Source organism: Montipora capricornis, chromosome 4 (genome assembly GCF_036669925.1).
Source record: "Montipora capricornis isolate CH-2021 chromosome 4, ASM3666992v2, whole genome shotgun sequence".
Lineage (NCBI taxonomy): Eukaryota > Metazoa > Cnidaria > Anthozoa > Scleractinia > Acroporidae > Montipora > Montipora capricornis.
Genome location: NC_090886.1, coordinates 21230782 through 21242432, shown reverse-complemented (window position 1 = coordinate 21242432; position 11651 = coordinate 21230782).

Below are 11651 nucleotides of genomic sequence, written 5' to 3'. Positions count from 1 at the left end.
CTAAGGACCTCGGTGTTCTCATCGACCAGTCCTTAACTTACAACGATCATGTTGCTAAAACTACCTCTAATTGTCTATTTAAGTTAAAACAGATCAGTAGAATTAAACACCTTCTGGACAGAAATTCTCTTTTATTAGTGATGAACGCTTTTGTTTTTAGTAAACTCTTTTATTGCTCAACTGTATGGGCTAACACATCTCAAAGTAATGTGAAGAAACTCCAATTAGTACAGAATTTTGCTGCGCGTATCGTGTTAGGTCTCAGGAAATATGACCACATCTCAGACGGCATAAGATCCCTCAACTGGCTCACTGTTAAGGACAGACTCCTTCTCAACGATGCTGTAATGGTATATAAATGTCTTAATAATTTAGTCCCGAAATATCTGGCTAATATATTTGTATCTCGCTCTCAAATTCATACTAGGGCTACGCGATCATGTAATCTTTTACACATCCCTTTATGTCGTCTGTCATATGGACAACGTTCGTTTACATATCGTGGATGTAAACTTTGGAACAGTATTTGTAATGATTTGAAAGCTGCGGACAGTGTAAAATGCTTCAGGCGCCGTTTAGCGCAGAAGCTATTAAGTGGAGGACATTTGTGTTCAGTTAACTTGTAAATTATATTCAGAGGTCTTTTGTAACTGATTCTAGCTTTTAAATGTAACGTTTATTATATTATTCCTTTTTCTCTTTTCAATTTATATATATTTTTAGACATTGTAACCGAAAAGCCCAAATTGGGAGTTCCAATAAACGTATGTATGTACATGAAAAGGTGCCAAATTCTTAAGTTTACGTAATATAGACAGTGTTCCATAACAGGATGTGAGAAGTGACTTGACATGCTCGTTCCATTTTAGGTTCTGATCTAGTTGAACACCAAGTAACTTTGTACACGTGATCCTTTCCAACGATATCTCGCGGCAGGCCACTGGAACTGAACAAACATCTAAATTATGGACGCGTGCCATTTGAGGTGTAGAAATGAGCATCCATTTAGTCTTTGAACAGTTGAGGGCAAGGTTGGAACTTTCTGAATAGTCGCCTAGTCTCGATAATACTCCATTGAGTTCCACAGAGCATTGTGCTAACGCAGACACTTTCGAGTGTAAATAGAATGTGGTATCGTCTGCATATTGATAGCACGGGCAGTCCAACATTCCTTGGAGGTCTGCGACGTATAAATTAAACAAGACAGGACCGAGTATGGATCCTTGAGGAACTCCAAAATGTACAGGAGCCATTTCAGATGATCGATCGTCGATCTGTACAAACTGGTGTCGTTGAGTCAGATAATGATGGACCCACAATAGAAATGTTTTTGAAAAACCCATTCAGTGCATTTTTCTCAAAAGAGCCTTAAACTGTACTGTGTCGAAGGCCTTTGAATAATCTGCACATACCATCATTGTGACTTCTCCTCTTTTCATGGCCCGTATTAAATCGTCTCGGATACCTTTTAAAACAGTGCAGGTGGAATGACCTTGTCGGTATCCTGAAATACGTACTCCCAGTAGGGACTGTTCATCAATGTGAGATGCTAACTGTGAGAGTACTAGTCGTTCATAAATCTTTGATAAAGCTGGCAGAATTGAAACCGGTCTAAAGTCACTTTTGTCGATTGGTTGGTCAATTTTCGGGATCGGCGAGACGCGTGCTGTTTTCCAAACGCGAGGGAACATTAAAGCTGCAATACACGTATTGACGATATGCATGAGTGGTCCTGCCAGATGATCCTTACCAAGCTTGATGTATTTAACTGGTATCTGGTCATATCCTGTGGAACTGTCAGAGCGTAGGCGATTTATTTCCTTGAGAACCTCCTCAAACGTCACCTTTCTGAGTGTAAAACCTGTTGGGTGCTCTGGTAATGAATGTAGAAAGTCCAGTAGATCAGTAGAATCATCAGGTTGTGAACCCATTATACGTGTTGCAGTTGATACAAAGTATCTGTTTAGTTCATCCGGATTCTCTCTTAATGGCTTGGGCGAAGGATTAAGTATACGATGGATTACCTTCCACACCTCTTTTGGACACTTCGAAGACAGGGCTTTGGACAAAAATGATCTTCTTGCCTTATTAACGACGCTCTTAATTTTGTTACGGACCTCCCTGAAGGCATTCCATGACGCTTCGCTTCCATTCTCATGCGCTTGCTTCCTCAGGTGATCTCTTTCTGATTGTAACAGGCGAATCTCATCCGTCTGTAACCAGGGTGCTGGAGGGCGAGTAACCTTTGTTCTTCTTAATGGGGCATGACGATCAATACAATCCCTGATGAGCGAGTTCATGGCGTCTACCATGTCATCCGCACAATCCAATCCGTAAACCACATCTAAGGGAAGCGAAGAAAAGTCTTCCTGAAATGCACGTTCGCTTAGATTCTTTTCATTTCGAATGTATTTAAATCGAGGTTTAAATCGAGGAATTCTAACATTAATACATGCGAACAGAGCGTCATGATCTGCCACTGTTGAGCAAGGTATAACATCAGTAAAAGTGAAAGTCCGCGGGTAATTAGTAACAATATGATCCAACAGTGTTTTTGATGTGCGGGTCACACGAGTAGGCTTTGACACCATCTGGTGGAGTCCAAAAACATCCAACATTGCTTGATATTTCCGTGTTAGAATATTACTTGGTTTCAACATGTCAATGTTGACGTCGCCCGTTACGACTAATAAGCCGTCCCAGTTCGCCGTGATGTTCCCCAAGAGAGCGTCCATCCGCTCTAACCAGTCAGTGTCACTTAAAATACGTGTAGATCTGTACATGATTCCAATAAGAACTTTACTATGTCTGTTGCGCCCAGGCACCTCCAGCCATAAATGCTCTAGGTCAGGAGAACGCTTCTCAATATCAATGCGACGTTTGAAATTTATTGACTCATGGATGTATGCTCCAACGCCACCACCTTTAATAAGCTCCCGATTCCTAAAAACTGCCGAATAACCAGGCACAGACACATACTCCAAAAGTGCCGGGTTATCCTTGAGCCATGTCTCGCTGAGTGTTATAATGTCCATTGGATATTGTTTCACTGTTAGAAGGAACTCGTTGAATGTAGAGGTCATGCACTGGGTATTTAAGTGCATGAGTCGTAGGTCTTTGGATTTCTCTCTTAGAATTCTAATTATATTCTGAGTAGTTTCTTCATCTTCAGAAGGCTCCGCAAATTCATTATCTTCCACTATTTCTTCACTGGAACACGCACTGAACGGAAGTATAGAAAGCACGCATCCACCACACGTCCAGTCTAGTCCATGTATCACATGCTTTAACCCAGCACACTTCACATGATTCATTCCAAAGCACACATTGCAGGTTACACATTTCTGATTTTTCCTAATGGTTTTCTTGCATTGTTCACATTTGCGTGTTGGCTGTTTAGACGATGGACCTGGATTAGTGCAAATATCCCCTCCTCTCAATAATAACTGCTGTGTAGCGCATGAATTGGGATACAATAAGCATCTACCCTTGGATCGCTTGGGCTTCCTGTGGTAGTGTTTTAGATTGTTTTGTCCAACAACGAAAGCATAGTCACAAACATCGTAATAGAACGAGTACAAGTTTTTGAGCCCGGAAAAATTGGATCTAGTTGTTTGGTTTCTCAAAACGTCGCTTTTGCAGGCAAAGATTCTCTCTATTAGAGAATAATTTGCACCACTGCATTCGATATTGTTTGTAAGTGTTATCCTAAATGCTAATGTAGGGCTCCTTGGATGAATGACTTTAAATAATTTCGTCTTGAACTCCAACTCGCCATGAACTTCAATGATCGTATTTAACTGCTCCTGCAAGTATTTCTTGTTGGTTGAGCTGTCCAGAGTATTCAGCATGATAACAATGGCTATGGATTGTCGTAAAGCTTCGGTCTTGCAGGCAAAGATTCTCTCTGCTAGAGAATAATTCGCACCACTGCACTCAGCATTGTTTGTGAGTGTTATCCTTTGTTCACTAAATGCAAATGTAGCGCTCCTTGGATGAATAACTTTGAATAGTTTCGTCTTGAACTCCAACTCGCCATGAAGTTCAATAATCGTATTTAACGGCTCTTGCGAGTGCTTCTTGTTGGTTGAATTGTCCAGAATATTCAGCACAATGATAACAATAACTATGGATAGTCGTAAGGCCATAGAGGTCATGATAGGAGAGAAAAGTCGCAAAATAGACGGAGCTTATGTAAACACGTCCGACACGACACGACACACGACACATAAGTGGTGGCGTGGATGAAATATGGAGGTACAATTAACTTATAAGTACGTTTTGTTATTCGTACGACATTAAAAGCGCCATTAAAAGCGGTCAATTAAAACCACCACCACTCCAGACCTGGGGCAGATAAAGGTCCAGGTTACAATTATCCAAACCAAAATCTTTAGAAAATTTGGCGAGGGAATTTAAAATTTAATCATTAACATCGACTTAACGGGGAACAAACTGTTGCTTTAATGCGGCAAATTTTTGCATTTGTTTTGAAATTTTAACAAAACAACCTTTACAAACACATTCAGTCTAAATGGAAAGCAATAATTCGTTAAATACCAGTCGCTGCAAGTCATTAGAAAGATTTCTTGACGAACTTAGTTACTCTATGTAGTCCTTTTCAACCGCAGTCAAATCTCCCTCATTCCCGAGGGGAGGTCATACTCTAGTCTCAAAGCACATCTAACATGCATCCCCCAGGGGTCAGATCTTTTATCACAAGTGCTTATATGCCCCTTTCATAGCCCTAGATGCCCCAGGTCCAGAGGGGTGGTGTTAGGGTTTCAACTGAAAAGTGCCCTCACGTACGATTCTTCAGAACATGTTGAAATTTGCTATCACTATTTTCTGGGTTGTGGGGTCATGTTACAGTACATTCCACTTTTTAAACTCTTCTCCCCCATTCCACCTCTTCAGATGTTTACCTCAAAGAAGCCAACAAAATTTGCAACCTTTAGTCATTTTTTGGAAGGTAGGGTTAAAAAAAATTATATAAAAATGAACCCTTCATATTTCATTTCTCAAAGGGTGTTGACAAAAAAAAATGAAGGTTCGTATTCCAGCCAAATTTAGGGGTGGTGCGGATAAAAAGTGGAACGTCCCAACAAACCGTAGGAGTCAAGCAAGGCCTGCTTCGTTGAAAGAGGCTTAAGGTTTACCCAGAATTAAGACAAACTTGAATCAGATTATTATTGTCTTGGAAGTTTAAGACAGTGTTGGGCTTTTCTTCCTCCCAAGATCCAGCCATGTAACAGAAAATGACATTTGACTGAAAAATCATAGAAAAGGTAATGAATTTCGTGAATAAAAATTTTAACCCCAGTTTAACCTTAATCAGCCTTTTAGGAAGCAGGCCAAGGAGCCTAAGATTAACTGTAAAATCACAGTTCCTTTAAACATGCAATGCCTGTTCAGCATACAGCCTGAATTTCAGCTTTTGTATACTTGAAATCCAGCAAGCAGTTGTTTGACCCTTTTAGCCCCAGTATCCACATACAAATTCATCAAACTGATCTCCATACATTTCCCTAATAAGTTGGGAGAATTTAACAAGAGATCATATGATAAGTACTCATAACCTCTTCTCTTGTTTTATAAGAAAATTGATGTTAATCACTCTGATTTTGGATTAAAACCACTGGGCTCAGAAACCTGATTGCAGATTTTGTGGTCTAGGACAGCATTAGTACCTACTAATGCATGAAGTGCCAAATTTCATAACTTAATTTCTACTACACATATCACCTATAGAAACACCAGATGTTGATAATGTTGCTTTTGTTGAAGCTCCCTTAAGCCAACAACCTTGGGAAGTGTCCAATAGTACATGCAATGCTGGCTGTGTCCAGGAACGGTTTTTTAAATTTTTGTAAGCAGGGTCTTGTCAAGGTTGCTTTAACTAGAGATGTCCGCTTACCAGAATGCCTGTTGAAAGAGCTTCATCTTTACCCACTACAAAAACCAGACCCATACATGTATATGTGAGTAGTACTTACGACTTTCACATTCCCCACAAAGCACTTCCTATTCCTGCACGAAAAATTTCCAAGGGATGACTGTTGGTCGTGAAATTGAAAACAAAATTCATGCAAAACTTTCTGGGGATTATAAAACTGCCTCTTGCAGAATGTGAAAGTCGAAAATCTAAAAAACATTAGAGGTGACACAATAATGCCCCCTAGAACTAGTATTTACTATGAGTGGCAACAGGCAAACTGTAGTCCTATGATGATGAGGATGATAGCAGCCACATATGCTATTACAGCTCTCTGTTTCTTCTCCTGGTATCTACTATGGATGACATTGTCAGTGTTCTCTTCAGGTGGCCTTAGAATGAAGGAAGGAAACCATGCAGTCCCAATTTTTAGTGCAACTTTGAAATTTCTTCTTGAATGGAGAACTTCATATTCTTCCTAAGAAATGTTATATTGTTTGGTGAAAAGACAGGCCTCCAAGATTCAAACTGTGTGAGTTCAATGTCTTTAAGAAACTCTTCAAAGCATTTCATGACATACAGTCCACAGTCTTTGTCGTTTGTTTGTTTTGGAACAACTGGATAGTGAACTTCTTCCACAACAAGGCTTTTGTTCATTCCACTTGGCTGTTGGTTCTCCTTTGCAGCCCACTCATCTTGCAAATATCTCTTCACAGTCCTTTCAAGGGAGCCATGAGTGCCATTCAAAGAATCAAGAATCATGATAGATGTTGTCTTGTCATTGTTCACAATGACTAAAAGCCAGTGCGAGTCCTTGCATATTGGTATGAATAGGTACTTCTTATTAAATATGTCAGTATTTTTGGTCCACCTTCTAATGGCATGAGGGTTGAATTGACTTAATTTTTTGTAGAAGCATGAATTGTAAATAAATATTTGTTTCTTCTTTATGTGATCGAGGTGAGTCTCCGCAGTGAAGAGTAGAAAGAAATCCAGCAGGTCGTCATTTACTTCTTTACCATTCTCAAGACAGATGGCAAAGGTATTCATTAAATCAATTCCACCCAAACTTGTGCGATATGTCATAAGTGGTTGAATTGGAAGTATAAGGCGTTCATCGCTTTGTACTGGCTTTCTTTCTTTGATTTCCAATGTCATTGTTTCAAATGAAAGGTCATTTTGGTTGAGTACTCTCTCTGAAGTTGCATTTTCGAAGAATCTTCTAATGTAATGAAGAAGGCTCATGTAGTCAGGGAACTGTAAAACAACTGAACTGCCATGGTCATCGATCATTTCAGTAGAGTTTCGGGCATGAGAATCCATAATATACCACATGTTGTAGCTGTGAGCACAGGCTATAGTATATTCTAGTATCCGAAGGACAACTCCTACTGCCTTGCATTCTTGACAGTTTTCAAATATATCTTCTAATCCAGCCAAATCATTTGCACTCATTGCCTCCTTCTTATCAATCGTACCACCTGTTATGCTTGTTTTGATTGAGAATTGAAATTTGAAACACTGCACATTTGAAGGTAGCTCATCCAGGGCTAACTTGGAGTTTACACTATTTACAGATCTTCTTAGGTGGCACAGTTGGAGAAAATGCAACGTGTCCCCAACAATCAAAACATGATCAACGTCACTTCCCCTCCAGGTATCAATTGGCTTTACTGTGGTATATAGTAGTGCTGTAAGTGCTATAGCAGAGCATTGCTGGCCTGGATAATGAAAATCTTCATGCTCTGACTGATGAAACGACCCACTGCATACCATGGATGGTGCCACAATATCATTGATACCCTGAACCTCTTGTGGCAAATTCAGATTTAATGATGGTTTGGTTGTAATTTCTTCTGTCAGACTGGGTAGATACCTTTCTCTTGCTACAGATCCCTGTTTCATTGAATTTTTTTTGGCTGGGCAGCTCTCGTTGTCACTGTCTGTTGATGTGACTTCAAATGAATTGGAGGTTACGAGAGACTGTCTAAATTTGTAACCGTTTGGTTTGCTCTTCTGTCTTTTTCTTTTAAGTCCCCTGTCTCCTTTCTTAGTTGTTTTAGTGCTTGATGAAGGTTTTGCCATTGGAAGAATTGAATCCTTGTCAACAATGTTTTCACTAGCATCACTTGTCTCCTCTAACCTAATGTCCTCTACAGGGCATTTTGCTTTCTTTCTACCATGCTTTTGGAAACTTAAATTTTTTCTCTTTTGCTGGCCTCTCTTTCTCAAATTATCTAAGGACTTGCTTTTATTTCCTTCAATCTCATTCGACCATCGTTCTTTGCTCTCCTTTGTCTTTCACCTTCTTTTGTGGACTGTCAGTCTCATCTTTGGTAGTGTGCTTGCGCACTCGTCCTCTTTGCGAAACCGTTTGAAACTGAACAGGCTCGCGAAATGAAGAACTTGGCAGCCACATGTCGTCTTCAGGACCATACCCCTTAAACCGGACCTTGTACTCCTCTGAGTGATACTTTCTGTTTAAACGAACATCAAGAATGTTTTCCACTTCGTAAAATACATCATTATTCTCTTCACTGGATTGAAGAACATCGTCATCCAATGGAACAGACTTTTCAGACCATTCTTCCAGATCCATTTGGCTGTCCTCAGATAACATGGTTAGACCATTCTCATTTTTCTTCAGAGTTACTTCACAAATTACTTTTCTCACGGGTAACCATTTGGAAACAAAAAGCACTCGTCATGAAACCGTATTGATTACATACATATTCACTGTCTTTGTACACTAGCCCTCTTATAAAGCACTTTGATCTTGAACTTGTGCTGATCAATTCCTTGCCCTCTTCAGATGAAATTGAAAGGATGTGAAGGATGAAGAAAGTGCCTCCATTTGCAACTGCAACATCTCTGTACTGTATGACATCATGAGTTTGGTCTATAGGTGCCATGGTTTTATGTAGGTCGTTTGCCACCCAGTGACGTCTACTTCTTTCCTTGGATATGAGCTCCCTTGGAATAAGAAGTTTCAGAGCTTTGTTGATGTGTATCATTTCACCATTTCTTTCGATGTACCACTTTTGCTTTCCTTGACTGAGATTTTTCTTTGCTTTTTCTTCTACATGCTTATCCTGGTCACTGCCTTCATCACTTTTCATCACAGAATCAACATTCGTTTCATTAACATCAGCTTCCCTGTAATCTATTCCACAGTCAGCAGTAAACAGTATACATTTTTCTCCTCTTTCAACCAGGTTTTCCTTGTCAACCTCTGACTGTACTTCCTTTAACAAGTGGGCATCAACAGAAACATCAAGCTTTTCATAAGTAGGGGTCTGACCAGAAACTATTACTATGTTCTCCGGCTTAGGAAATGTGTAGGGCAATTCCCACCAGTTGTTATCAATCAAACACGTTTGGAATTCAGACGGCAAATATTCCTGTACAAGGGTTTGTGCTGCCTTGACACCCTCTTTGTGCATCTTCTGCTGTCCTTTCAAGAACTGCTCATAAGTGATGGGGTACTTGTATGAGTCTGGTTTAATTTTAGATGTACGGAAATGTGAAAGTTTTCTGTTGCTTGTGGCCGGGATCTTGATGCCTTCGTAAGACCCTAACTCTGACAGAGCTTCAGTAAGAAATTTCAGGTCTTTTGTTTTGGTAATCATCTCTGCGAATGTAGGGGCTGTATCTAGAGATTGCAGTTGATTAGTCTTGCCCTGCAACTGCCCAATTATTCTTTCAGTGGCAATTGTTCCTGAGCGATTTAGGGAACACGCTTTCGGTCCAAGATGTTTGAAGTGCAAGTACATCGCCGGACAGTGTAATGAACCTGCTGAGAAGAGCAATTCTGCAGTAGTGTAGGCCCCATATGTAATAAAGTGACCGCGTTTTTCTTTCAATTTTGCTGCATTAGCTTGAGAGTGAAGTTTCATTTTTTTAACCTCGAGGTATCTTTTCCAGAGTCTGAAAATCATTATCCCAGTTGACAATGCTTTCTGGATTTCTTTAGGTGTTCCAAAATTGGGATCAAAAAATGGTTCAGTTAAATAGTAAACGGCAGTCAAATAGAGGCATGTTCCCTCTGATCCTTTGACATATTCTTGGAGCATTTCCACAACTTCAAGTGTAAAAATTCTGTTCGCAGTGTCTGGTCTCTGGTCAAAGAAGCTTATCAGAAGGAGGTCATTTGCAGAGAAAGGGGCACCCTGGCCATTTTTCTGACATATGGACATGAGCTCTTGTAAGTGATTTACAGTGGCTACAATGCTTCCACGTGCATCCTTGAAGAAGGTAAGATCTCTAGTATCATATTTAAGCACCCGAAGGAATGTCCTTCGTAAGTGGTCATAATCACCATAAGAAATGCTAGGTAGCCGCCAGAAATATGGTGCTACAAATCTCTCATCCGAAATTCCTAACCCTAAATATTGAATTCCCCTGGCTACAGTTGATTCTGTTGGTGTCATCAGCTGGATGGATGCAGAAAGTGAGAAACCAGCAGAGTCTGTCGAGTGACCAATAAGATTGACCCTCTTCTCTGCACAGTCTTTCCTCACTTTCTGCCAGATTTTTAACAAATGACTTCCACTGTATCCCTTCTTGGGAGTGGGCCACATCAGGTATACCAATGGTTGTGACCTTTCTCCATGAAGGTTACAAAAGTTGTGAACTGCCACTTTTGCAGCTAGTTCCTTGTTGTCAATTAACCCTTGCACTGTTCGCTGTAGTGCAGAGAAATCATCTACATCTCCTGTAAAGAAATAAAATTTAAAGAGTTTGATTTGCTGTGGATGGAAGGGTCAACAAAAGAATAATTTTAGGTTTTCAAATATATTTGGATTTTTGTGGAATTAAGTTGGAAACCATTAATTATTTAATTCCTAAACTAGAGCCTTGTCTTGCATCACAAAAGAAAATGGCCTACCTGTAACAATAAAACTGTACTACTTACAAATCATAAATTGAATTTTCTTGCAGTGCAACTATGTATTTTGGATTTGATTTTGGTTTGACTGTGTGCTCACTTATTTTGCATATGATTTGTAAACATTAATTAAAGCGAAACTCTGACACTGGGATCTCCACTTCATTGTTAACAAATTCTGCAACCCTTTTTTCCACTTTCGTGGTCAATTCCCAGCCAGAGTACCTCATTACGTCCCCCCTGCCCCTTATTCAATGTTGCGCAGCCTTTTGAAATGAAGCCTACCCCCAGGCAAAGACCTTGTTAGATATTGCAAATCACGCCAAATGATAATTATTGCAAAAATGTACTATGAAATATTAGTACATCTTACCTTAATTAACAAAAAACGTTGTCTGGGGGGGGGGGGGGGAGGGAGGGGCTGCTTTTGCCTTGGAGGAGGGGTAAGGGGGTAGTTGATGTATTTTGCATACGTAATTTCTGGGTAACGTACAAATCAAGGAGGAAATGTTTGTTACAATATGTGTTTACTAAAGGAAAAACCATAATGCTCAAATACTGTAGTTTTGCAGCACTTTTCAAATTACCAGGTTATGGAGGTCTCCTTAAACTGATGCCTTCATTTAATGATCAGATCTACACTGTTCAAATTTGAAGAATCATTATTTAGACTGGTCATAAAGTACAGGGGGTGAGTTGGAAATATACACAGTCTGGGACACTGTCTTTATCCATCATTTACGAGGTATGGCAGGGGGGTGGCTGGAAACGATAATAATTAGCAACTATTCACTGAAGTGGAGGTGGCTAGTGATGGTGGATACTTAT